Here is a 26396-nt window from a genome sequence, read left to right as displayed (position 1 = left end):
AGGAAAAAATTATCTATCCTTTGATACCATGGTTGTGGAGCCTGTTTCAGTCCATACAATGCCTTCTTTAACCTGCACACGTTATTCTGTGAAGGCAGCAACTCAAAATCTAGTGGCTAAGATACATACACCTCCTCCTTGAGATGCCCATTCAAGAATGCAGACTTAACATCCATTTGAAAAACTACCCATTTGTTTTGAGCAGTGATAGCAAGTACCGTATGGGTAGTGGTCATTTTGGCTGTGGGTGCAAAAGTTTTATTTACATCAAAACCTTCCACCTGGAGAACCAAAACCTCATGGTGATATCTTCAAGGTTGATCGTGGCTATGGTCCTGGCATTTGCATATTCCATTAGTTTAGCCTCATCCCATTTCATCATGTAGTTAGTGGCTACAATTATGTATCTATAATTGAAGGATCATTTGTTGGATGTAACGATATTATATGATCTAGTCCCCCATTTTTGAAGTAGTTGCATGGAGTGACAAGCTTTTGAGAGGTATGTGATTGTTCTTTTTGGAGACTATGGTTCTTTAGCATACATCACATTGTTTAACAAACTTCGATGTGTCCTCAAACAATGTTGACCACCAAATAACTGCTTGTAAGACTTTACTTATTGTGCGGTCAACTAAGACATGCTCCCTAGAAGTCTTTCAAGGACTCCAGCAACCCTTCATTGACTTGATCCACACATACACTCCTACGCAGCATATTTTTCATACATAGATATAATTGATGATGATATAATAAGGTCATACCTTCTTAGTAAGCTTTTCAAATATTTGATTTGATGGACTTGGTTTGGGATATCCTTGATTGTGGAATTTGATTATATCCACAAATCATTCGTGATGCACTATACCAGCAATACACGATCAAACCTATCAAAATAGACCTCCTACTAAAAGGATTTCTCACTAGGGAAAAAAATGCATCATGAACAACATAGAAACTAAAATGTTTGGCCAGTTGGTAGCCTTTATATATACTGATTGCATAGACAATAGGCCATAGAAAATATTTCAAGTACCCTTGTGGCAAGGCTTGTTCACTAGAGAAAATAATACATGATTGTCAATATAGAAGCTAAAATGACTAGCCATGCAATAGCGTTTATGTTTCTTGATCCACTAGATCACAACAAAGACTTCACTATCCATTGTGGTGTAGTAGTTTATTTCAATATAAAATAGCTAGTAAGTAGGATACTTGATCTTGCATTACTCAAGTTGGGTGAATGTGCACCTAATAGTTATATTTGAAGCATCAATATTAGCATGAAATTCAATTTCCTAGAACCTAGCATATTTTAACTATCTATTTAGCTGTTTGTAATGCATTGTCTATGCTCCATATTCTAAGGGCCTTAGCAATAAATCTATGAGAGAGTCATTTAAATGGTGTTATTGCTAAAAAAAGATCAATGCATGGGGATGTGGACTAAATAATGTAGAATAATAGGCCACATGGCCATGGTTAAGTGGCAGTTTCTCTCTTGTTCAACATCTCCACATGGATGACCCCATGAGTGCATTTATGAAGAAAAGTGAGTGTAGTACAACTTGATAATATTTGTAATTTGGAAAGTAGGATGATGTGGCTTGTGTTTTTGTGATAGGTGTCTAGTTGTGCATGCTATAAACCATGCTATAAACTTGCCATAAATTTGGGAAAGGAGCTAAGCATATGAACCATCTAGCCCGGATATAGGGGATGAGATTTTGATTCTTGTGGAAATGGATGCTAAGGGTTATTGAATCCAAGTGAGGAATCCACCCATTGTGCCAAATGGAAGATGCCTCTTTCACCCAATGCATGTGGGAGGCCAATCATTTGTGGAATAATTGGCTATAAAATGAGTAGATTCTACTTGATGCAATATTGTAATATGTAGCCAAATGCACATCTCATTTCCTTCTCATGCTAATGCAATTGGCCTTTTCTTTCATCTCTCATAGAGTCTCGCTCACTCTCTTTGCTCCCTTCCCTCAATTCCCTACTTCCACATATAATAATCTTCAAGTATGTGCATATCATTCCTTCTAGCCCCTTCTCCCTCTCTCTCATGCACTATACTATCATTACTCTCATTGTGTATACATCTTCCTTCCCTTTTTTCCCTCCATATGTCATTTGAAGTATATCACTATGATAGGATGCAATAATTCTATTAGCAAAATGGCACAACTTGCAAATCCCTTATATTTTTTTGTGACTACCAAGATGGAAGTGTTCATAGCCTCTATGCTTACCATATCCTTTTGTTTCTCTTATAATTTTCTTGCTTGAAATCTCAAAAATTAGTCCTTCCTTATTTTATGTTATTGATGAAGGGCTCATTAGCCCCACCAATGGATTTCTCCTTCCTAACATGTTCTTATTGGTTTTGGTTTAACCCTACCCATCTCTTTTCCCTTCATTCGTTCTTATTTTTAGTTCCCCATCTATTGATTAGGAAACTCACCTTTCCTCTTGTTCTTTTTCTCTGTAACCGTATGTTTTTATTTTCCTTCACCCCTTCCTCTCATGTTTTATTCTCCTCCCCTCATCTATATATTTATTTCCAACCTCCCTCTCATTCTCTCTCTATTTGTTTTGATGTTTCTCACCTCCACTTGTTTTCTTTCTCTCCATATTTGTCATACGTTTTTCCTCTCCTACTTCTCTCCCTTTTCCATGTAACCTCCTCTTCTACACCCTCATTTTCCTTGGTTATTTCACCAATTGGACATCCTTTGACCTCTGTCTTATCTTTCATCTTCCTCTTTAATTAGATGTTCTTCCAATCCCACTATTGATCCATTCTCCTTTGCTTCAAGTCCCTTACTCTTCTCACTAGGATGTTAGCCAACCCCCTTTTCATGATGAACCCCTCACCCTCTTTTTGTATTGTGGATTGCACCTAAGTTCCAACTACTCTCCTTATTTTTAACTCTCTTTCTCATTTGTGCCTCACTTTTCCCTTCACCAATACTCATCCTAACTGTTGTTTGCATGGGAGCCCCACCCCCAATGCTTTTTCAAAAAGGAGAGTGTTAGATAATTAGGTGCTCATTTGGATTTGGGACAAAATTCTTGGCGACCATCGTATTCAATCTTTTTTTGAAAAATCTATGTTGATCGGCCAAAAGAACAAAATCTTGACAACCTATATCTTTTGATTGCCAAGCGCAAATTGGGTCATGTAGCATATCAAATCAAATGGTGACATTATTTATATAATTAATTATGTTTTTTGCACCATATAGTAAAGTTAGATGCATTAGAAAAAGCATTTTATGAAGTTATTGCTGATTTTCTCCACCAATTTTAGAGCATAGTCACCCATTTTGGGCTATCATTGCTCAAGGGTGAGGATGATAGGATATCCCTCTCCAAAAAAGAAAAACACTACTCACCTCCTTTCCCCACCCCACCCCACCCTCATATTAACCCTCCTTCCCCATTATGACCTCTAAGATGTCTACATGCATGAGCAGTGTTTACCACCTCACGATTCTACTAGTACCACTTTATATGAATGTTTATAAACCATGGAATCTTTAAATGCATGGTTTAAGATTTTGAAATACTACAAGCTTATGACTGGCAATGTACGTTGAATGTATCAATTTAAGTTACTAGTCACTTTGTAAAGTTACTAGTCACTTTGTAGGTCCTCGAGTTTGTAAATTATTCATATTCATCTTTGTGTTCCATACCATCTTGAGATTCGCTTCTTTGGTCCAAGGTTGGAGAATATCAATATGCCTTCTTCAAGTTTTTTTGTCTTACATGCATGTCATGCCAAACTTTCCTTCTCCTTTGGAGGGTTTTGACACTTGTGGGTTTATTTTTGTGAGTTTAAAAAAAAAAGGAAACCACAAAGAACATAGCTAGTAGTATGTTAGACATGTAATTTTAATACAAATATGTGTTTTTCGATGAAATGGCACTCCAAACTTTAAAAGACCAATGCCAAATTAATAGCTATCAGCAAAATCTTTTTCCCAAGCAAGGCAATTATTGGCATCCTGACAACCATGACACTACCGTGTTTCCTGAAATATAATGCCATAAGATCACATGAAATTGATGCAAGAGAAAATAAAAGCCTTTGCAAAGGTAGGCACCCTAACATCTTGCTATTGTAAAATAGATCAATTCTCCCCATCTATGAGTGTGATTAATTCCAAAATCTTGCAACTACAATATAGCATGTCAACATAAATGAAAGGAAACATTGATATGGCTACTCCTTTGGAACAATGTCATCCACATAGATGCAAAAAATTGGATTAAAAAATAGCATGTCTCTACAAACAAAGTCATAAATGAAAGAAAATATAGATATGGCTACTCCTCCAAGGCAATGTCATCCACATAGATGTAGCAATTTCTTCTCTTCTTCAATTTTGGCTTTTGCACATATTGACCACTATAAGCTTCCATATGCCTAGCCTTGTTTTTTGCATAACAAGGCAAACCACTATTGTGATTGTCATTTTGTAGTAGTTCCTCCCTTCTACAATTAAAAAATATTCCCAAATAATAAAATCTTGATGTCTTGCTAGAAATCAACATCCGCAATGAATTCTTCAAACCCTAGAACTATATGAGGCATGGATATAGGAGTCTCTCCCATGACCATGCACTACTGCACATTTTATACAAACAAATCAATTTGAAAACTAAATAATTGTATTCTTGCAAACTAAGCTTCAAATTCATTTTTTAACACGACACAAAAGTGAAAAGTTCAAGCATGACATCGAACTATGTAAATCGTAATGACTCACCTCTATGTGTCAAGATCTAATTCACAACCTTGGGATCAAAATCTATACCATGATGTGGACACGAGCCTTTGCCCCTACATCAATGGTCCCACCTTATCCAACAAGAAAATCCAAAACCACTCCTCCCTCCTTGCCAAATGCAGACAAAAGGAATAGCAAGAGCAATTGACTCTTCTTCGTGCTTCCCCTTAGTGGTCCAGTGCTAAATCTGAATCCCTAGATTACTTTTCAAATTGAAAAGTTTTTCTTTAGCTTGTCTTGCTCTTTCTTCATACAATTTTGTGGCAATCATCTTGCCACACAAAATGTGCAAATCTAGAGCCATCTCCTAGATGACAATGGCAAAATCAAAATAAGATATAACAAGAAGCAATAATAACATCAAGCACCATAAACTTTTAAATGTCCCAGTACTTGCTATTCCAATCAATAAACACACTTTCCACAAAATAAATAACGAAGTGCCTGGAAAAGAAACTAGTAAGAAAATGTAATACCAAACAAGGAATCCTCACTTGTGTCCTATCAAATCTTCTTTCGAAAGGATCCACACCCTACATATGTATGCAGTTGTAAACATGAAAACCATGTCTCCCAATCTAGAGCTTTGTCTCCCATCTAGGAGTCATAGGGGAAATCAATAGTATCCATACCAAATCAATCAACATGGCCACACTACATTGCCTCCAGCATGTCAATAGACCACTTATTCCAATCAGGCAAGCCTTGGAAACCCTCACTGCCATGCTAGTGGGCATGTGCAAAAGAACCACATCCACACAATAAGAGGTTTGAGTCCCCTTCCTTATTCTTCAATCATCTCCTACATACATCACCAAGAAATGTTTAATAGCATCAATCTCTTTTTTATTTCTCTTTTTTCTTCAATGCATAAAATAATCCCACAACATTAGCACAAATCACAATAGACCCAACAATGAAACTTTGTGTGATTGCCTTCCTCCCTTCTCTTCTTGGGCTAGAAGTCAATGAGCTCCACAACCTCTCTATCTACACTAGAGGCTCACTTATTTTAACTCTTATCTGATGTAGTTGGCTGCACCTCAACTTCCCTAGGACTCACTATGAAAGGAGTAGTGGTCATATTTCTCATGTCTATATCATCTTCCACGTTATGCAAAAACAGTCCCTTTTCATGGCGCTCATACTGCAACCTCTTAGAAGCAAGAAATTTACCCAATAGAAAATCCAATCACTAAGGAAAATACTTTTCCTCCCACTCAGACAACACACCCTCTCTCTTTTTAGTATTGGTTTCATGTGAGTGCATGCTTACTTCCTTCACTATCTTGGTTTGATTCCACATATCCAAAACACTTGGCATATATTGAATCATTCCACTTGCAAAAAGATGAAACAATAGCTTGCACTCAAGCATAATGATATAACCATAGCTACACAACAAGCATATTCTTATCAACCTCCCAAGAAAGAAAAAGAAAGAAAGGTTCCACATATCTTGGTTTGATTCCACATATCCACAACACTTGGCATATATTTAATCATTCCACTTGCAAAAAGACACAGCCTGCACTCAAGTAGAATGATATGACCATAACTACACAACAAATATATTCTTATCAACCTTCCAAGAAAGAAAAAGAAGGAAAGGTTTACATCCACACAACTCATTTTCCTACTGACATAATCTCTTGCTATAGCCTTGGGGTCAAAGTAGGATCCATCTAAACCAATATCTCATGAAACAAATCATCTCTATAATGAAGAACAAGGATGTTCATGAAATGTCGAATGCAACTATTTTCTAGAAATGTAACATATTACATTCCATAGCATTTCACAATAATTTTTCTTAAAAATTGGCATACTAAGAGTATTGATCTCACAAAAGAAGCATGCATATCACCATAACTTGAAACAAAATACAAGGGGAGAAAAATTCTTATCCTCCAACCTGAAGTATCTTGAATGCATAGATTCTGCAACAAATCATTCACCTAGATATATGTTTTCATAAAGCACCTTCTTTTGCACCTAGATTTGATAATCCTAATGACTAAGGAAGATTGCGTGTTGTGCCTTGAGTGCAACTCCACCATGGGAAGTGAAAGCAAGTGACATTTCTTCTCAATTGAAAGGTCATCTCTTTGTAAAGGATGCAATCTTTGAATTGTGATCCTAAAAACTGTGTCTTGAGAAGTCTCAATTGAAACCACTTGTCTCCATTCTTTTAATACATATAACACCCAAAATCTTGCTTATATAAGTAGTATGGCAATGCCTTAACAACCATCTCAGGTTTATGCTATGAAATGTCTCCCTTCCTAATGGCCTCCTCCTTTTCAGCCACGAGTTCCTTTTCTACCTCTGACCTAGTTTCTTATGTGCTTCATATTCTATAGAGTTTATTATTCAAATCAAGATGTCCTAGTATTTGAATTTGAAATGAAAATAAAGTAGATTACACATACTAGGAATGGAATCCTAGTATGTGATAGGTGGGAGGATCAATCCACCATGCCTTTTTAGCTTTGCACCACTAGCAACTCCAATCTGCATATTGAAACGTAAAACAAAGGCATTCATGCTATTGGGACTACTCTAGCCAACAAGATACAAAAAAGTGAAGCTTTTTAATTAAAGGATTTAAGCCAAACACTACAACATAGAAATTTAACTTAATACTAAGTAGACCCCCATAGAACTTCAAATTTACCTCCTCCATCTCCTCAGGAGTAAAATTGGATGCAAAGAAGTGTTATTCGCTTCATCCAATTTTCTAACGGAGTACAAAATATCCTTTAGCTCCATTTTCACAAATGCATCCTCATTTACTCTTCATAAAGAAACATAAAAACATACATGAGTAAACCCTAATATCACTACCTATCACAAACATGCCATCTACAATACCTATCTACTCTATTCAACACTCCAATCAAAGATAATTCATCTTCAAGACCAACATACATAAATCTTTGCCCTCACCACCATGTGCTTGTATGCATCAACCTATAGTTCTCCTTGATAGAATCCATCCAAGCTTGATTCCTATGATTATCATCCCAACAAAGAAATGTTTTATTTTGTAAATCACCCCACATCTCATTCATTACAAGATTTCCTCAAATTTTCTATTCATGTCCTGCCAATCATATCTCATGTGGCAATGATATCATCAGTGACTAGAATTTCAATCCCTACATAGATAGCACAAATGAACCCTTTTCCTCCAAATAGCCATCAAAATCGAATGTGGATTTAATGTGGATCACCTTGGGCATACTTGCCTCACACCATCATGAATGTAAATTCTGCACAAAGGGATTAGTGGAGGTGGAGTCCCTCTCGCTATACTAAGTCTATCCATAGTTTGTGCCGATAATTCCACCTGAAAGTAGTTAGGTATCTTAGTAAAAGATTCATCCTCACTTTGTAAATTTTTTTCTCCTTCTTACCCTCCACCTCTTCTTTAGCTGGAATTTCTTCTCTTGAACTTATCTCATGCATATCATCATCCACAAAGCCATCGTCATCTCCAAATGATGTAATTTTTGAAATATTTGGCTACAACAAATTTATTTTGTGTCAAAGAAATATTTAGAGATTTTTGTTTGCCTCCACAGGGTTGGAGAAGTGGTCCCCGGAGGTGTTTGATGCTATTTTGGGCACCAAAAATACTTCAAAATATTGTATTGAGTTAGTGCTATAATCATTGAGTCATTGAAGGGAACTACTCACTGCAAGTGCAACATTCTCTTGTAGAGCCTCTTTAGCTTCTTTATAGGCCTCCTTGTGTTGGAATTCTTCTCTTATCTCTACATTATGCACTTTATATATTGCTACATAGCAAGCTTATGTGATGACCCGATCATCACCATTCTAAAGTGCTTTTTACTAACGCTAACAATGTTCAAATGAAACTCCTAAAACAATGCTCCAATTATTAAAAGATAACTTCTAGATTAGGCAAGCATATATATCTCCTCCTCATTTGATCTCTCTCTCTCTCTCTCTCTCTCTCTCTCTCTCTCTCTCTCTCTCTCTCTCTCTCTCTCTCTTCCCCCAGCTCTTTCTCTCTCTCCCTCTCCCTTTTTGGTAAAGATACCTAATAGGCATAGCCTAAAACATGACTTATGCAACTAATACCAAAATAACTTCATTCGCATAGAAAGACAGAGAAAAATCTCATAACCATAAATCATATATTCAAGGCATCTGGTGTGATATAAGTTGTTTAAAGGTATTTTCACATTTGTTTGATAGAACTATCACTTAACATAGTGTTTCTCAGAGGTACCCTTGCAAGCTACCCCAAAAGATTATAGCTCATATACTTTAATTTTCATGAAAGAAAGACAAAAAAGAAAGGTATATTTTCCAGGTGTAATGGGGTGAAAGTCAAAGAATGTTTTTTTTCTTCATCCCTTTGCAACATAACTTGCCATGAGGTATGCTGGTGGAGGTTTAAAAACAATTTATCTTAAAAAAGGTTTGGCTCTCCCTCCAACATAGCTCACCAGTGCAAGGAATGTAAGAGGGGGTGTGAAATGACACTCATAATCTCTTTCCTTGTCATTTTCATCCCATTATATCATCGAGTGAGATTTTTTATCCTCCTCCAACATAGGTTGGTAGTGAGCTATGCCAGAGGGGGTCGAAATAAAAAAATCTTTTTTTAAATCCCCTTTCAACATAGCATGCTGTTGGTGAGTTCCTTGGTTTAGTATTAACTCCAACTCACACTAAGATAGAACCAGTGGTGCACTGGTTGTTCATTTAGGATTAACTTTTAACCACTTGTTTTAAACTACTAATTGCACTCTCATTACACTATAACATGTTGTTCCAACCATCGGGTTGGTTTTAAACTTGCCCAATGGCACGCTAAGAAGAAGGGGACCCCTCGATGCAAAACATATGAATAATTATGGGACTCAAATGATTAAGCTAAATACATTTTTTTTCGTTTAATTAGGAGTAGCTATAGCCACCTCCAAGAACTAGTGCAATGGTCACACAAAGCCAATATCAGTACGATGGTCACAAATCTAGATTAGACAAAAAAAGATACACATAGATGACAAGTGGTAAGCTGCGGGTAGATGACAAGTGGTGCGCTATGAGTAGATGATAGGTGGCGAGTTGCTAGTAGAGTTGCTAGTAGATGGCAGGACAATTTTAATGCACACATCATAATGTTGGTGTAAGAGAGGGTAGAATTGCTCATGTAGTGACATGTCTCAAGCTCTGCAGTGTTCATAACAACAAGTTTTGACAAGTTGCATATCATTATTGCACTAGTAAGGCAATCAGTACTTCGAGAAAAATTCCGCGAGAGTGTGGGTCCACCTAAAATTAAAAAATATTGCCCACTAGTGCATCTTATTGCGGCCCCAAAATTGTCGCTAAAATAGTTTCGTGATGGCTAGACTCGATTGTTTATGATTGATCTATGATGGAATTTCCTCAATGGAATGAGCAACTCTCAAGGAGCTAAAATGAATGGAAATTGCTTCAATAAAATGAACAAAATTGACAAAAATTTCTCTCATCAATGGAATGAAAGAATGGAACACTTAACAACTCTCAATCTATCAATGTCTCATAAGGATGGCACCTCTGCGAAAGGTACAACCATGTTATAATACCATGAAAAAATATGAAGAAGGAGAGGAGAGAGGCAGAGATGAGGAGAGAGGGCACAGATAGAGAGCACACCACAAATGACTAACTGTACATAACTGTACACTATATTATTTGAAAATAATAAAGAATCAATATATATATATAGCCCTTTAGGGTTAGGGTTAGGTTCCAACCCGTGTACCTTTTTAGCACTCTTTGTTTTAGTGATATACACATATGATAACATATGTTGTTCAGATGAATCCTCAATAGAGGGAGCATAAAGAGAGTACAAATCATAGATATCATCGAGTAGGGAGCATAAGAAACGTAAAGTAGGAGGTAACCAAAACAGAGAGGGTAGGAAGGGAGAGGGCAGCTAGAGTAGGGTAATTGGGTAACTCAAGTAGGGAGGGTGGGTGTAGAGTGAGAGATTGATTAAGGGTAGTGAGAGATTCGAGTAGGGAAGAGGAAAGATATAGAAAGGAAAGGGAGAGGAAGAGAGAGAGAGGGAGGTAGAAAAGAAATTGAGAGAGAAATACATGTTTAGGGAAACTATAAAGAAGGGGGAGGTGAAGAAGAAATAGAAAGAGGAGGAAGATGGGAACAAAAAGAGAGACAAAGTAGGGTCTTTCTTTTTGTTTTCTTCTAGTTAGTGTCAGGGTTTTTTTGCTTCACTTTTCTTCATTTTGAAATGTATATGTGCCCCTTGTTCCTAGTCCCTGAAATTCCTTCTTTCAATCTACTCTCTTCAAGCCTCCATTGCAATTCTTGCTATAAACTTGTTCTCTTTCACCCACATCCCTTGAGTAGTGTTATGGAGCATATGCAATTTCTGTATGGCAACATTGTTGAGAGTTCACGCTCAACATCATGTGATCATGTGTGCATAGCACCATCACGTGATCATATGTGCATAGCACTAACCTTATAGAGTGCTATAAAGGAAAGGGTTAGCTCCCCTAACCCTAACCCTAAAAGGGTTTGTATATATTCTATTTTTTCAACTAATTCTAGTGTACAGTTAGTCATTTGTGGTGTGCTCTCTAGCTGTGCCCTCTCTCCTCATCTCCACTCTTTTCCTCTCCCCTCTTCATATTTTGTCATGGTATCAGAGCTCCCTTGTCTTCCGTTGAGACATTGAGTTTCTTGAGAGTGTGAGAGAGATTGTGAGATTGAGAGTTCTCTTGAGTGATTGTGAGATCTTTCCCTTCACTTCCGTTGAGAGAAATTTCTGTCATTGAGAAGAAATTTCCGTCCATTCTTCTTTCCTTGAGTTCATTCTTGAGAGATTTTAGTTCCTTCCTTTGAGTGTTTCTTGAGTTGAAAGAGAGAGAGAGAAAAGATACGAGCCTACTCCTTGGCAGAGACCTCTCAGTCTCTCTTATCCAGGGCGGCCTCAGCCTTTCTGATCTTCAAGGCTCGATGCCAATGGCAATGAGGCAGCCACCTCGCAGGGCTGCTCATGCTCGACACAACCTGCCAGCTCCAACTGGCAGCAGCCTCCCGCGGCCTCCGTTAGGTCACTAGCTCCTTGTCGATGCCTGAGCTTCTCCAATGAGCCAAAGCAAAGCTCCAACGCCAACGGCTCTCTTTGCCCAGCAGAACCAAATGACAGCCATATGAAGGACTCCAATCTCTCTTGCGACTCAAAGCAACGACGGCTAATGGGCCTTCAACAAGCAAGCCAGGAGCGGCAGAAGCGCATCACCGTGCCCCCCGCAAGCATGATGTCTACATCCCCTCTGCGAATGTGGTGAGCAGCGGTGGAGAAGCAATAGTTTGCAGTCGCGCAGGCCGTCGATATCGAATAGTTAGGACCCATGAGTGGGGTGTATCCATGCCGTTGTGATTGCCTTTATTGTTGCGATAGCTTCGATTTCGCCAGCAGCGCCCAGGCAATGCCCGATCATCGACTTTGTGCTGTTGATTTTGATGTCTGCAGACTCTTTGAAAACTTTCTTGATTGCGTACACCTCAGCCAGATCGCCGGCGAGAGTGGAACTGGCATGACGATTGATGTAGTTCACCTCTTCCGGTGACACTCCTGCATCTTCCAAACTTCGCTCGATATCATCGTAGTCCACGACGAGCTCCATCGCCAGCGACGCGTTCCGGCTCCTCCGCATGCCCGCGCTCTTCAACGGAGCTCACTCAGCCTCTCTAACGAAAACGACGACGAAATCTTCGAGATTCCGTCGGCATCTCCAAGATTCCGGCGGCCCACGAGGCGACACGTGGAGGATAAAGCACACACTCACCCTGCGACACGTGGCAGATAGGGTTGGTTAGCCTAACCCTAGTCAGTTAACCAGATAAGTTTTGCCCCTAATCGTGGTTAAACAATTGTGGTTAAGTCAAGTGAATCACGGTTAAATCAGTTGGTTAGATCGTGCCACGTGGCAACCTTATCCACAGTGCCACGTCAGCTGACACATCACCGACTGCCACGTCAACACCGACTGCCACGTCATCAGTGACACGTCATCAGCCACATCACCTGCCACGTCATCAGTGACACGTCATCAGCCATGTCACCTGCCACATCATCAGTGACACGTCATCAGCCACGTCACCTGCCACATCATCAGTGACACGTCATCAGCCACGTCATCTGGCCACATCATCAGTGACACGTCATCAGGCCACGTCATTTGCCACGTCATCTGCCACGTCACTTGTGCCACATCATCTGCCACGTCATCAGTGCCACGTCATCAGTGCCACGTCATCAGTGACACCTCAGCACTGCCACCTCAGCACAGAGCTTCACTGGCACACCTCTTGCTAAGCACAGTGCCACATCATCACTGCATGTGACTCACAGTGACACATCATCATTGAGCACCATTTGGACTCCTTTTGCCCCTCCACCTAGATCAAGTCATATCTCTTGATCCAGGAAGAATTTGAGGGTGCTCCAAAAAGGAAAGTCGCTCGATTTTTCGTGCTCTACACGCTCGTTACATCACGCGCACATTTCGGCGCAAGTTACACTCACATTTAAGCCTCGCCGACAAAACCACTTCCTTCACGCACATTTGCCTCTACATCGACGCATCTGACCCAGCACTTAAAAAGAACAAAGGAAAAGGAATTATTTGCTGCTCTTTCATCGATCGACGGTTGGTTTAGATCTAGATCAGAGTAGACTAGATCGCCATAGAGGGGACGCTTTGAATTCCCCAAGTTGCCAATCTAAGCCATGCCCGAAATTCCCGACTAGTACCTACTCGGAGTCAGTCCATACGCTCACATCTGATTTCACATCATTACATTACCTGAAACCTTACGTTCATCAGTTCAGTGAGCAGACTTCAGAGTTCAGAGGCATTGCAGATTGATTCAGTGGGCAGATAGCACTTGATTTCACACACACATGCCACCATTGTAAAGCCTATTTGGCTATCTCACGGCATCGTGCACATCATTTTCAGCCTTGTAAAGCCTCTTGGCTATTCCCGGCATCATTGCCACAAGCCTTGTAACACAGGTCAGATCTTATTTACTGCAGTTCTATCTTCACCGACGGTACAGAGATTTCACTTGGCATCTTCAGTGTATTTGCAGTTGATTCATACAGAGTTTTCCAGGACACTTTTTGAGTACATTGTTTGCACCATGTCGACTAGCAACCTCAATCTGGAGGCATCTGCTAAGTTAGACAACTCCAATTACGGTACATGGAAATACCGAATGGAGACCATTCTTGTGCTTCAGGACAAATGGGAGTATGTTCGATGGATCCATACCTAGACCATTGGCAGATCCAGCCACCAGTAGCTCTACTCCATCTGTTGTCACAGCACCAGCAACGGGATCTACATCGGGATCTACATCTACACAAACAGTTTCCGCATCAGTAGCAGATCCTGCCATTGCCCGAGCTCAAGCAGAATGGGATAAGAAAGACAAGTATGCCTATCACCTGATCAAGCAGAATGTGCAAGATGTCATGCTAGGACAGCTCAACACAGTCAAGACATCAAAAGAAGCATGGGATATGTTCGTAGCTCTCTACGAGTCCAAGAACACACCCAGGATTCTCACCTTGAGAAACCAGATCAACCAGAGTTTCCGCAACAGCAGTGAAACCGGTCATGCTTATGTACTCCGCATCAAAGACTACAACAATCAACTTGCAGCAGCAGGAGAGACTATGAATCCCGCAGAAATGGTTCAAGTAATCCTGAATGGACTAGGAGAAGGATATGAGAATCTGGTCCAGAGTATTGCCATCCAACGGCAAATTCCAACACTGGAAGAACTTCAGTCAGTTCTACTTGGTGAAGAACTCAGGACTCAGGCCATTCAAGCACGTAAAGGTCATTCTAATGATTAGGCATTCACCGCTTCAGACAGAAGCAGAGGCAAAGGCAGAAACAGAGGTAGATCATATCAGAAAAGTGGTCAAAATCAAAGTCAGAATCAGCATCAGCATCAGCAGCATCCTCAGCAACATCAAAATCAACATCAAAGAGGAAATCATTCCAACCGAGGAAGATTCCAAGGACGAGGGAATGCATCCACCAATGTGTCAAACATTCAATGCAACTATTGTCACAAGTTTGGACACTATGAAAGAGATTGCCGCAAGAAGCAGTATGACCAAAGCGGTCAATCCAGCACTAATCGAGGGAATTCTCGAGGAAGAGGAAATCATCGTGGTGGACATTCTAGTCACAGTCATTTTGCAAATGAACATGGCAATATGTTTCTTGCAAGTGAGGAATTGCATCAGACTGATACAATGCACCTAGACACTGATTTCAATCCCAAAGAAGATTTCAGCTATCAAGTCGACCAAGTGGAACAGGATCCTTGGTACATCGACAGCGGTGCATCATCTCATATGACAAATCATCAGGAATGGTTCACAGAAATGAAGCCATTAGAAGGTCAAAGGAATGTCATCTATACAGCAGACAATACACCGAATCCGGTTCAAGGGACAGGTGTTATCCCTATGAACAATTTCACTGGTACAAAAGGATTAGTCAAAGATGTGCTCTATGTTCCGAAGCTCAGCAAGAACCTTTTGTCAGTAGGTCAAATGACGGAACACAACTACAAAGTCATCTTCGACGGTGATGAATGCACTATCAGAGACAAATCCAAAAGAGGTCAGCTAGTAGCAAAAGGTGTCAAGGAAGGACGCTTGTACAGGATGCTAGCTACCGTACCAGATAAACATGCCATGTCAGCTCAAATGCAACAGATGCCACTATCTGCAAAATGGCATAAGAGATAAGGTCATGTCAACTTCAAGTACTTGTTAGATCTAAGGAATCAAAATATGGCAATTGGGATTCCGAAGCTACAGTTTCTTGGAAAGGTTTGTGAAGCATGCTGCTTCGGCAAACAAAAGCGAACCAACTTTGTCAGAAGTACCTCTCGTGCACGAGGTATTCTTGATTTAATTCATACAGATGTATGGGGTTATGCCCAGACCCGCAGCATCAATGGTTCACTTTATTACTTGACCTTCATCGACGACTACAGCAGATATTGTTGGGTCTACTTTCTGAAAGAGAAATCTGAAGTGTTTGCCAGATTTCAAGAATTCAAAGCCATGGTAGAAAACCAAACAGGCAGAAAGATCAAGGTCATGAGATCAGACAGAGGAGGTGAATACATGTCTTCAGCCTTCATGAACTTTTGCAAAACTCACGGCATTCGAAGACAATTCACATGTGCAGATACTCCTCAGCAAAATGCAATAGCTGAAAGGAAGAATGGGACTTTAGCAGACAGTGCTAGAGCAATGCTTAGTGAAAAGCATCTTCCGAATCAGTATTGGGCAGAAGCAATAGCTACAGCTAACTACTTGCTTAATCGGCTTCCTACCGAACCGATACAAGGTATGACTCCTTATGAAGCATTCACTGGACACAAGCCACGCATTGGGCATCTCCGCATATTTGGTTGCATAGCATATGCCCACATACATGATGATCATCGCAGGAAATTGGATGCAAAGTCACGCAAATGCATCATGGTTGGCTACAGTGAAGAAAGTAAAGCATACAAATTGTATGATCCCATCAACCGCAAAGTCATTATCTCCAGAGATGTAATCTTCGATGAGGAATCAGAATGGAAAACCTCACCTACATAGGAGATAGAAGCATCGACTTCACAGTCATCTACAGAACAGGTTGATGAAGAAGAGCAAGAATTGCCAGCAACACCCCAATCAGCGTCACAGCAGCTCAGACGGTCTACTAGGGAAAGCAGACCACCAGCCAGATTGACATATGCTCAGAAAGGCAAAGCAATTCAGGTGGAAACCACCAACTATGCTCTTATGACTACCATCATGGCTACAGAAGAGCCAGTGTACTTCGAAGACGCAGTATGCGACCTTCCACCAGGAAAGAAGGCCATAGCCAACAAATGGGTATACAAAGTGAAGTACAATCCAGATGGCAGTATTCAGAGATACAAAGCCAGATTAGTTGCAAAAGGATTTGCACAACAATATGGTCAAGATTATGATGAGACTTATGCTCCCGTAGCAAAGATGGATTCCATACGGTTCTTGATATCACTAGCGACACTCAGTAAATGGAATGTGTATCAGCTCGATGTCAAGAATGCATTTCTCAATGGTTATCTGGACGAGGAAGTCTACATGCAACAACCAGCAGGTTATGTTGAACCAGGAAAAGAGAACAAGGTTTGCCATCTCAAGAAAAGTCTCTACGGCTTAAAGCAAGCACCCAGAAGTTGGTACAGCAGAATTGACAAGTATTTTGCTGATCTGGGATACATGAAGTCCAATGCAGATCATACTCTCTACTACAAAGTTCAAGGGGAAGATATTACTATTGCACTTTTGTACGTAGATGATCTGATTGTGACAGGAAGCAAGGATAGCTTCATCCGAAAGCTAAAACAAGACTTATCTGCAGAGTTCGACATGAAAGATCTTGGACTTATGCACTATTGTCTTGGAATTGAGTTCTGGAGAGATTCAGATAGCACATTCATGAGTCAGCTCAAATATGTTGACAGTCTCCTGAAGAAGTTTCATATGGCAGATTGCAAGATTGCAGCCACTCCCATGGAACAGAGTTTGAAACTTACTAAAGATTCAGAAAAGCCTACAGTCAATGACAGATACTACAGGCAACTCATTGGATCTCTTATATATCTGACAATCACACGGCCAGATATTTGTTATGCAGTAAGCTCACTAGCACAGTTTATGGCAAATCCAAAACAGTCTCACTGGAATGCAGCCAAAAGAGTCTTGAGATACATCAGAGGTACAAGACAATTTGGGATAGAATACAGAGGAAGTCATCCACGGTTGCATGGATACTGTGACAGTGACTATGCTGGAGATCATGAGACCAGGAGATCGACACAGGGATATGCATTTTTCCTTGGTCAAGGTGCTATATCATGGTTGTCAAACAAACAGCCAACTGTTTCTTTGTCTTTGACTGAAGCAGAATATAGAGCACTCACTACAGGTGCATGTGAGGCTATATGGCTCAGAAGACTATTGTCAGAAACAGATTACTTTGATGAGTCAAAGCCAACAACAATATACTGTGATAATCAATCGGCTCAAGCATTGGCCAAAAATCCAGTATATCACTCCAGGACAAAGCACATTGATGTCAGAGAGCACTTCATCAGAGAAAGAGTGTTACTTGGTGACATCACACTGCAGCATTGTGATAGCAAAGAAAATGTTGCAGACATCTTTACCAAACCACTCGGTAAAGAGCTATTCGAGAAACACCGACTAGCTCTTGGTTTGATGCAGAGGAAGGACATTCCCATTAAAGGGGTGTGATGGAATGTAATGCTCAGTCCTTCTTCGATTCCCCAGAATCATCATCTTGAGGGAAGGCCTACTTCATGATGTTGATCTTGAGGGAAGGTGTTGAGAGTTCACGCTCAACATCATGTGATCATGTGTGCATAGCACCATCACGTGATCATATGTGCATAGCACTAACCTTATAGAGTGCTATAAAGGAAAGGGTTAGCTCCCCTAACCCTAACCCTAAAAGGGTTTGTATATATTCTATTTTTTCAACTAATTCTAGTGTACAGTTAGTCATTTGTGGTGTGCTCTCTAGCTGTGCCCTCTCTCCTCATCTCCACTCTTTTCCTCTCCCCTCTTCATATTTTGTCAAACATGGCCTTGTTTGTTGAGATTGGAGAAGAGTAGCATACTCAAGCTCCCAAGAAAGTAATATGTTCCGCATTTCAATTGAAAATTGGTAGTGTTAAAAGTATTCCATAGCATTGCTCAACCAAGCTGTAGTTCTTCTCTACTGATACCCTACAACGACATGTTATTTTGAGATTCAAAATGCTTCATTGTTGAGAGCTCTTTCTCCTTGCAACAAGTAGAAGGAAAAAAATATTCCAAGCATGATCCAAAAAGGGATGTGGATCATGGTAAGCAAAAGATTTTGTGACTTAGAATATGATGATCATGATGTAAAGTACCATTCTGATCTATCTAAGTATCCTAGCTTTGTTCAATTGGAAAATAGCAAGCTCGACAAGTCGTATGCTATAGCTCGGGACAAGTTGGAGGATCCAGCTTTACATTTGGACACTTTGATTAAGGGATTACCATTCAAGAACAAGTTCTGGACATCCATGGTTCTGATACAAGACTATAAGTATATCTAGATTCAATGGAGATGTGACACTGTCAGTTTGTGGGGGCGCATTTATTTGTGACAATGGAGATTGTAGGTTTTTGATATTGAGGCAAAAAAAAATACAGTTTGTTAGAAAGGGAGATTAAACAATCCTTGATTCGAACATAGAGTGAAAAGGGAACATGCAGAATTTTGTTGCTTTCATTGCAATTAGAGGCCACTATGTGAAGCAGATTGTGCATCAAAGATATAATATATTCTAGTATACAAGGCTTGTTGTCCATTTGGGTTGCCATAGTCATGCAATTGAAAAAGGAGCATGTCAATGTCATGAGAAACTTGGTCGAGGAGTATGTTGAAAAGCTCCTTGGAGTAGGACAAAAAAGGGTGGAGATAGAAGTTCTAGGGATATAATACTAAATAGCATAATTTCTACTCTCATGACAAGGACATAGAGTTGATGGACAATGGGACCTTTGGTAAGTTGCTATCGCATTTGAAGTCCTTGATGAATTAAAGGAGGTCTGTGGGATTTTGATCTCTTTTCAATGTTTTATTGTCAATGTTCCTTCCAAAAAAACTAATAGAGAATTCTTTGTGTAGACTATGGAGATGGATTGAGACATTCAGGTAGCTTCAAGTCTAGCAAATGATTCAATAGATTCATTTCAAAGATAAAATCGAAGTCAATATTTCCTGGGGCAATTAATGGATGCTACTAATGAGAGATGTTGCATTTTTCAAAATGTCCACTACTGGACCAAGCACTTTTAAACTGTCCACTATTGGACCAGCATCAGGTGTTGATTTGGTGAGAAGGACACAAAAAGAAGGGAATTTACAACACTCTCGAGTTTGCTTAACACAAATGCAAATTATTTACGTGACTTAGATGATTCATCGATAAACCTAGTAATGGCGAATCATCCTATCATCCGTGTTTAGCTCAAAGCACTTTAGAGGATATTCCTACGGATGAAGATTTGCCATAAATATGGGATTCAAGAGACTAGACTTCTATCACTACTATTTCATTTGGATAAGAGCACCACCTAATCCATAGATTGGTTTGCCCCCAGCATTGATAGCTTTATTGGAGGTACTATTTTAGAAGGGGTTCGAATCCCCTTCAAGTTTTTGATCATGTGCAAAGGGTGCATGGGTGGTCGACAATGGCAACACTAGGCCCAAGGTAGGTCTCGTGCTACTTCTATCTGTTGGCTGAAGTGCTACTCCAAATGATGTGGAATGAGGTCATGGAAGCCCTCCTTTTATACAGCACAAGGCCCCCTTGAATGGACCAACCAGCTAGCCTCATCCTGGTTGACCAAATTGGCCGATTAGTTTGCTTGTTGGCCGACCTGGGTGGCTGGTCCAACCAGCCCTATATAAGGGCCCTAGACAAGCCCTTTTGGGCTGTTGCTAGGCTGCCATTTGTTAATGCTGGAGACCCTGCTAGAGGTTGTATACCTGCCCATAGACCCCTGCTATGCTACGCCATGCTGTAGCCTCTAATTGTAGGTCCATGGCTTGCCCTTTGCCTTGATAGCTGCCCACATGGCAACTGCCCATGTGGTAGCCCCAATATCTCCAGGTCTACCTCCCCCATGCTCTCCTCATATGGGGGCTTACAAATGGGGAGGTGACCATTCCAACAAAGGAAATGCCTAATAAGAGCACTAAAAGACTTTGGATTGAAAAGTCAAGTCCTGTGTATATCCTAGAATCTATTAGTGCAAAAACTCTATAATTTGGAAGCCAGTTTGGCTTATATGCGACATAAAACATTGTTAAAGTATTAGACTTACCACCTTTGGATCGAGAGAGAGAAAGAGAGAGACAGAGTGTCTAATATGAAATCCAGAATGAGAAAGTAAATCCCTGATGGATTTCTCTCGAGATGCTCAAGGTCCTCATTTTTAATAGCCGTGGAAATGTGCAGACAACCCTCCTTTTAGAGGATTCAATGACATCCAGCCTCCAAAATTGTCACACAGCTCATAGCTTCCTCTGCAGGTGCCTTCTTTTGCTGCCAGATGTTGCTCCAAATTCCTCAACCAAATGCATACCTCAAAGAAGCTCACTATCAAGCTTGCTACCCCCATCCCGACAATGTCTAGCACTGAGAGACTCTACCCATTTGTGGATGGCAGGGGAAAACCAAATAGGTGTTTCTTGCCATTGAAAGAACTAGGAGCACCTATTAGACTGTAGGATAAGATGCCAGGAATGGGTCCCAACAAGTCATAGGAGGAGTGTTAACAGTCCAAGATGAAGATCCACCGAGACATTTACTAGGAAAAGGAGAGAGGAGTAGGGAAGGAGGTGAATTAGAGGAGCCCAAAAGACTATACCTCAAAGCTTTTGAAGGGAGATGGTGGAGGTTTGAGCTTATAGCTTTTAAGGCTAGCTAGCAATTCAATCAATAACCAGTTCAAAAGCAAGTGATTCATGCACAAGTAGAGAGGGCACATCAAAATGCTTTTGACAATTGAAAAAGCCCAAGCATGATTTCTCGATGTGAAAGTGATGCAGATGGGACTGACTCGCATTGCATATTATGACATCGAAAGCGAGCTCAAGCCTTGCTTTGCCCAACCATAAGTTAAGTGTGATGCCTTGACATCAATACTCGAGTGATTCACACCCATAACCATGCAAAGGACAAGACCGCCTCACCTCAAATGATGAGGTGCACATGCTCTAATGAAACTAGTTTTGTATACAATGATACAAACACTCGAAGCAATGTGTAAAAACCACTTAAATCAAATCATGGCATAATTGAGTAGTGGTGGGAAGAGCTCACATAAAGATGTAGAAGAGGCTATATAAAGTAGTAAATGCTCTCTTAGAATTAAACAAAATGGAAGTGATTTAGTGCAAATAAACCAAAGGGGTTGGGCAAAGAAAATTGAGTTTTCAGGACTGTTGACCAGCATCTCTCACCCCTGATTTTCAAATGTAAAGCCACCATCAAACTATAGCAATCTCTTAGCCTTGCAGCACTGCAAATTAACACGAGCAATTTCCTACAAGTTTGCAAACCTCTACAAGCACCAATAAATCCCCATAGATTCAAAACAGTCCAAGCTTCATATTGAGTATACTGAAAGTTTGATTCATAGCCTTGCATGCAAACTTGCCTCCAACAAGGAGATGACCTAGTGTGCACATATAAAGACTAACGTAAAAGGTTGAATCACTATACAGTCTAGACAAGCTACATCATGAATCTAAGATGTCATCCAACACATTTGAGACATTGATATTCCCAATGAAGTCTGCAAACTCTTTTGCATTGCGACCACAGTTGTCACACAAGAATTTATAGGCTCTTGCTCTTAAGAGTTGATGTACTGCATCTTCTTTTCCCTTGAAGCATGCATCCATCAATGCAGTCATCCCTATTGCATCCCTCTACACCCAAATGGACATATTGAGAAAGAAAGCATGACCATGCAACATGCTAAATAGAAGAACAACATGCATACCTCAATGAGTTTTCTTTTTTTTTTTGGCAAGAAAGCATACCCATGCAACATGCATGCAAAATACGAGAACAACATTTTAAAGCATGTAAGGAACCGCATGCATACCTCATTCGGAGAGGCTCTTGCTCTTAAGAGTTGGTGTACTGCATCTTCTTTTCCCATGAAGCATGCATCCATCAATGCAGTCATCCCTGCTGCATTCCTCTACACCCAAACGGACATATTCAGAAAAGAAATCATGACCATGCAACATCCTAAATAGAAGAACAACATGCATACCTCAATGAGTTTTCTTTTTTTTTAGAAAGAAAGCATACCCATGCAACATGCAAAATACGAGGATAGCATGCCGGCTTTATTAATGTATACTTAGTTTTTTTTAAAGGCATGCCATGCAACGTGCAAAATAAAGGAACGGCATGCATACCTCATCCGGATGTACTCCTCCTTGCAAAAGGAGCTCTAATCTCTTTGATTTGGATTTATTCATTGCATCTACAAGAGCATGCCTTCACAATTCAAAAAACTCCGCCTTGACTCTTAATATAATTTGCTATGCTGTTATAACCTTTAGTGCTTGTAGCTAGCTCTGGATAAACTCCACTGCACTGTATGATGCATGCATGCTTCATGGAAAAAGAAGATGCAATACACTAACTCTTAAGAGCAGAAGCCTATAAATCCTTGTGTGATAGCTGTGGTCGATGAACTACAAAAGAGTTTGCAGACTTCATTGGGAATATCAATGTCTCAAATGTGTTGGATGACATTTTAGATTCATGATGTAGTTTGTCTTGAGTGTACAGTGATTCAACCTTTTATGTTAGTCTTTATATTGCACACTAGGCCATCTTTGTCTTGGAGGCAACCACTACATTCATTCATCACACAACACTTTTTGCCAATGTAGCTTCAAGAATCTACTAGCACCTTGGATAAAGAAAGCACTTCTTACCTCTACAAAGACTTTGAGATTTTTGTGTATAGCCTTCTTGAGGGCATGCACCTCCAAAGTCTTTTGATGCAATTCCTTGCCGTATGGGCTCCATCAACCTCTATCAAACCACTAGAACTTAACATGATTTGGAAGCCTGTTGCTGACCTTGACTGCTACTAATAATTGTAGAGCTGCAGAATAACCAACTGCCCAATGAAGTCTGAACTTATGCCAGAGGGCATCGTTACATACAACTTGTCATTGGCAATGTCAAAATTCAAGTTCTGGTTATACAAGGATGAACAAGGATCCCTATACCTGGCCCTCAACTTCTACAATAAAGTTAATGGAGCTCTGCTACTATCTTCTGTCAAGTAAAATTCCAGACAATCTCCATAGCTAGTATCACAGCTAGCATCCAGCTGAACATTTGGGGAACTGTGAAGTTATTTCCCCTAAAGTTTACCCTTAATCCATCTTGTGTAAGCCAAATGTGTTGGCAAGGGGGGGCACTCTCTCTTCCATTGCAAACTATCCTTGTCCATTTAGCACCCTCCTATGGAATGGGGACTTGCTTGTTGTATGTAGATGCATCAGGGTGAATTTCAACTGGCTGTCATGTGAAGTTTGGGGTTTGGCGGGGACTTACCACATACTCTCATTCAATACTATTGCTGTTTACCATATACTCCTTGCAGATGCCATCACTATAGACTATGTTATCTACCTCAGGATTGTGGACTGCTGCACCACCGTTATTGTTTAGAGCTGCACATTTGGGCTTGCTACAGGCTACCTTGACGCTTAGCTTGTTGGCATACTACTTGCTGCTGTTAACATTCTGCGAAGCCATGGGTGTGCAGAGGTGGACCAATGTTGAAGCAAATCCTAATTGGCTATGGTGCTTCAATGGGGTGCAACACAGGTAGTGGTAACTATTATGAGGTCATGAGTTATAGGTTTACAGGACGTCCACATTTGAAGCAATGAATTCCTTGGAGCCCCTCTTTCAATATTCATGATTTCATCTTTAGGGAATGCCTTGTGTGGGTGGATTTTATAGGGATGCTAGCTTACATGGGGACGTCCATGGATGTGGTGGACTAATGCCTTCGGTGGTTGTGTCCTCTCCTCGAAAGGTATTTCGCAAGAAACATGCATGGACAAATTGGAACCGTAGTCAAGACTTACCAAAATTTGTGGATTTCCATCTTTTGGAGGCAGTGGCTTTATGCTGGAAGTGAGGTTTGGCCCATTTCTTGACTCTTACTGCTTGCGTAGAAAAATAGGTCATTATGCCCATTGCAGAGAACATGAGGTTGGCAAGAGGTGATAAGACGTATGGGGTGCATGACCTTCTCCAATTGGATGGGAAGGGGATTTGAAGTGAAAATTGAAGTCATGCAAAAGAATGGTGGTCATTTGGAGGATCAGAAGGAAGACTGGGTGAAATGCTCAGCTAAAGCCCCTCCTTTGACAGTTTGAAGGCTTTGGAGCAAGGGAGTCCCATAAATAATGACATGCAGATTCTAGTACTTGGGAGGGATGTCCGAATGTCAAAAGCTCAAATGCAAGGGAACATTTGTTGCAGATAAAGGTTTTGTCATAGAGATCTAGCTTTCAGATGGTGATGGCATGGAGAACTGTAGGCAGGAAAGGAAGAGATTTGGCCAAAATTCAAAATAAGAATTAGGTTCAGCTTTAAGAAAAGGTCCCCGAGATGACTATTGTGAATTGTTCCTGAAATAAGCTAACAAGTGATCTTTGTTCTATTTGGTGGTTGTTGAGGATGCAGAAAAAGATCTCCCTGAGGCCAACCTCGAGAAAAGGTTGCTAGAAGAAAGGTTTTGTCCAAGAAGCATTTGGAGGAAGGTGTCTCGAATAAGCCCTCTGTGAAGGAGATGGCTGAGCAAATTAAGAGTATAGCACGGAATGCGAGTAAGAAAAAGAATCGATTCAACTTCTTATTGGTGGATGCATACAAGGACTTGCAATAGAGATGGTGGGGGAGGTAAGTTAGGGATATCCTTGGTGACTTGGAATGTAAGGGGATGTTGCAACAAACCCAAAAGAAGGGTTGTATTGCTTTTCTTCATCATTATGGGGTTGATGTGATTCTCCTTCACAATAGATTAAGTGTATACCTAAGGAAGTATTGTGGCTATCATTTTGATGTTTTTGTTAACTCACTTGTCCGAGGGAAGGGGGGGCAGCTATGTTGACTCGAGGTGGTAAAGAGATGTTTTAAGATTTTGATGGTCAGCACTCCTTGTTGCTCCCCAACCCACGAAAACCAAGTGAGCACGATATTAGGTTGGATTGAGAGCATCTTACATCATCGGCTTAGACATTCGTGCCTTTCATGATCAAACTAGCACCATCACCATATTTCTCCAAATCCTCTCGACGCGTATTTGCCAATTCTTTCATGAGTAACAATGCAAGCCCCAAAATTAGTAACAAAAGCAGCATGCATATTTGACATTTCTCAAGCAAATGAAGTACTCATGAATCATGAAGCAAAAGTGAAAGAAAGGAAGGAAGGAAGCATGAAGGAAAAGATTGCACAATCCTCTTGAAGTTTGAGCTTTGAGTGTCCATTGAGTCATGGGAAGCAACAATGGATGCAATGAAGCAACAAAGGATCCAAATGCAAAGGAGAATAGAAGAATTTTATGACTTCCACTCACCTCCAATGTCATAATATATAGTCAAACTTCTATGCTATGAAATCACTATAATATCGAAAGGCCAGACGGTGAGGGTGTGCGCTGATCAAACACTTCCAATCAACAAAAACATGCCTCATCTGCTGAGACCTAAAGAAGCCCCATAGTCATCTGCAATATTAGAGGAACTACTCATCACCACATCAAATCCAAAGTCAATCACCCAAGATATGTATCTCAGAACCAGCCGTATTCATCTCTAGCAC

The 26396-nt window shown here is 40.4% G+C and overlaps 1 pseudogene; it reads right to left on the bottom strand.

Moving 5' to 3' along the window:
* Nucleotides 1-22258: 22258 nt before the first annotated feature.
* On the bottom strand, nt 22259-24081 carry LOC147884647 (uncharacterized; annotated as a pseudogene).
* Nucleotides 24082-26396: the final 2315 nt, after the last annotated feature.

Source organism: Dipteris shenzhenensis, chromosome 26, assembly GCF_047967505.1.
Source record: "Dipteris shenzhenensis isolate YYH24624 ecotype China chromosome 26, Dip_SZ_1.0, whole genome shotgun sequence".
Taxonomy (NCBI): domain Eukaryota; kingdom Viridiplantae; phylum Streptophyta; class Polypodiopsida; order Gleicheniales; family Dipteridaceae; genus Dipteris; species Dipteris shenzhenensis.
The sequence above is the reverse complement of the archived record's forward strand: the minus strand, read 5'-3'. Positions and strand labels throughout refer to the sequence as shown.